This window comes from Nanorana parkeri, unplaced genomic scaffold, assembly GCF_000935625.1.
Source record: "Nanorana parkeri isolate BGI_ZX_2015 unplaced genomic scaffold, ASM93562v1 scaffold2165, whole genome shotgun sequence".
NCBI lineage: Eukaryota > Metazoa > Chordata > Amphibia > Anura > Dicroglossidae > Nanorana > Nanorana parkeri.
In genome coordinates this window covers 41,976-45,512 of record NW_017308433.1, presented here as the reverse complement: position 1 = coordinate 45,512, position 3,537 = coordinate 41,976, and positions in this window count along the sequence as shown.

Sequence of the window (3,537 nt, the reverse complement as noted above, 5' to 3'; positions counted from 1 at the left end):
CCCCCTACGTTATTCACCACCTGAGGCCATTTTCATCCTGGAGTGGAAGGCCTACTGACATCATTTTTCACTTGGTGGACGGTGGCTGGATCCCGGACCTCACTCTCAGTGGTTGGTGGGCTGCAAGCCAGAGGGTCCCGCTCAGCTCTAAGCATCCCAGTGATGTCAATGATCCCAGAGCTCTGGGATGCTGTGGCCAACCCCAGCACCACCCAGCTGCACCCCCAATGAGATGCCACTTGAGGCAACAGTCATGATAGGCCGGGCCCTGTACCATGAATTAAGGGTTTCCCGGGGTCCCCAAAAGTGCTCTAGAGGGGGATGAATAGCCAAACTGTAGGGATGTTGTGGCCCCTGGTTGTGGCCCCAGGTTGCAGTTGGCAGGGCCGGCCTTAGGCCTTTAGGCGCCCTGTGCGAGAAAGCTTTACAGCGCCCCTCAGTGGCCACACCCATTTATCACCCATATTTTTGGTAAAATATAAAAAGACGGGGTCACGTCAGGTAAATAGACACCAAACATGCGGACGAGGGAGCGCTGTCATATCGGATGGCCAGCACCCAGCGGTGAGGGGGAGAGAAGCCGCCCCCAGGACGAGCTGTGTCGGCCGCACGGCGCCCTTGTTGCCATGGCGCTCTGTGCGGCCGCACTGCTCGCACACCCCTAAGGCCGGCCCTGGCGGTTGGTGTACTTTGGTACGGGAAACAGTTTATCATTCTTTTTACATTTTATCTTTGTCGAGACTTTTTTGTTTGTTGGAGGACACGGCTTTGGCATTAGATCATTGCCTCCTGGGTATAGTGCCACCTGCAGGAGTAGGACACTAGGTACAACTAAATAACAAGACAACCTGGGGTGACCCCCCATCGCCCCCCAACACTGTGTGACAACTGGATAATGTAGATCCTGATAGTCTCCCCAGGACTGTCATCAAGTGCACATGTGTGCGTTCTGAGAGTGTCTTGCCATGTGCAGGTTCTGCTGCAACATTTTTTTGGGGGTGGGGGATAGAGAAGGGATCGGGTATGACCCCTTTTCATGTTTTTTTTATTTCTGTATCCATTCGGGAAGATTCCCATACACTTCCTGTCCCAGAAACACAGCAGGAAGTAAGAGGAAATCTGTCGAAAGGGAGGGGATATCCACTGTCACCAAAACAGGCTTCCCCATTGGAGGATTTCCCCTCGCCTCCTATTCTGGGAGCAAGTTAAAGAAATTTGGAATTTCCTACCACTCTCTGTATTGACAGTGACCAGGACCAATAGGAAGTGGGAATCTCCTCAGCGGGGACACACAGGCAGCAGGAAGAGCCTGCAGACAATAGAAGCAACACTTCCCTTACTAGCAGTGTTTCTATACAAGCCGAGAATATGGTTTTAGTTCAATTCAAGAGAAGCCAACGCATTTCGAGGGGTTGAAAGCGTCCCCCTTCTTCAGGGCTGTGTAAGAATAGAGGAATGGGTTCTGGGCTCATTGGTTCCTGAACTAGAATGGAACTAATCTTTACACAAGGTACATTATCTGTCCTTACACACTTTAGTCCTTTTCAGCCCTGAAGAAGGGGGACTCTTGCCATCCGGAATCATGTTGGCTTCACTTGGCCTGACCCTTCCACTCTCCATCCAAAACTTAAAACAATAAAGTTTTGGTATTACTTACACTTTGATTGGGCGCCCCGGGCACAGGTACCCCCTGTCCTTGTCACCTGACCTCCTATATGGTTTCCCTCTCTAGCCCCACAGGTACCCCCTGTCCTTGTCACCTGACCTCCTATATGGTTCCCCTCTCTAGCCCCACAGGTACCCCCTGTCCTTGTCACCTGACCTCCTCTAGGGTTCCCCTTTCCAGCCCCCAAGTGTACCCCCTGTCCTTGTCACCTGACCTCCTATATGGTTCCCCTTCCCAGCCCCACAGGTACCCCCTGTCCTCGTCACCTGACCTCCTACATGGTTCCCCAGCCCCACAGGTACTCCCTATCCTTGTCACCTGACCTCCTACAAGGTTCCCCTCTCCAGCCCCACAGGTACCCCCTGTCCTTGTCACCTGACCTCCTACATGGTTCCCCTCACTAGCCCCACAGGTACCCCCTGTCCTTGTCACCTGACCTCCTATATGGTTCCCCTCTCTAGCCCCACAGGTACCCCCTGTCCTTGTCACCTGACGTCCTATATGGTGCCCCACAGATACCCCCTGTCCTCGTCACCTGACCTTCCCAATGACTCCCCTCTCCAGCCCCCGGCGGCTCTTCTTGTCCCCGTGGTCTACATAAAAACAGTTACAAAATCCATAAATAAAATGTCCGGCCGCGTCACAGTTTATAGGCGAGTAAAGTGCGAGCTGCAGAAGGCGGGACGTACGTTTCTTTATATCCATTATTAGCAATATTTGAGAATTCAGTATAAATCACATATATACATTAATACTTCATAGATATAAGTACAGAGGGATGACCTACCGCCGCCGTACCTGGCCGTCATGCATCATACAGAACATACGGCATCAGTGTCCTATAGAATTCTAGTGCATTGTTCTATGTCACCGGCCTGGATGTGTGACGCTACAAACGTGGTGCCTGCGCTGGTCCCATTCACTGGTGACCGGGCTTCTCAGGGGAACAGACATTGTCCCGGTCATAATAAAGCAGTCTGGAAGAGCATCATCCTCGGGGGGGTTGGGGGATCCCAGTCAGGGTTCACTCTCAGGATACTGCACACTGCCAGCCTCTGATTGGCATCTTCCAATAGGCAAGTAGAGGCTCAGAGTGAGTATTACCACCTAAAACAGACCCTACACCAGTGGTGGGGAACCTCCGGCACTCCAGCTGTGCCAAAACTACAAATCCCAACATGCATCTGCCTCTGGGAGTTATGCCTGTAGCTGTCAGAGCCTTGCAATGCCTCATGGGACTTGTAGTTCCAAAACAGCCGGAGTGCCGAGGTTCCCCACCACTGGACTATACTAAAAATCAGCCTGCAGTGTGTAGGAATGACCCTGTGCCTGAAACACCCAACGTGACCTATGACCTTCAAAGAGCTATTCTTAAAGTGAACCTGCCAGTAGCAGAATGTGTGTATGAATAAATCCCACGTCACGATATACAGCAACTGTATCATTGGTCAGAAACGCTCCACATTTTATCATTAAAAAGCCGTCCGTGGGGGACTTTGAATAGGCTGAGATGTCATTGGTCTGCTGCAGACAGGACGAGGATTTCCCCAGTCTCCCCCCAGTGATCAGACTGCTGCAGGCAGGAGGATGCATTTCCCCAGTCTCCCCTCCTCCAGTGATCAGTCTGCTGCAGGCAGGTGGAAGCATTTCCTCAGTCTCCCCTCCCCCAGCAATCAGTCTGCTGCAGGCAGGAATAAGCATTTCCTCCGTCTCCCTTCCCTATATGACATTTGTGAACACAGCCAAGAACTATGCACAGACACCGGGATTTACATGATCGCGTCATCTCTGAGCCGCTATCTTGGTCCAGGAAGTAGACAGTGATCCTGGATGAGGCCTGAGGAGAGAGAAGCAGATGAAGGCATTGCCGG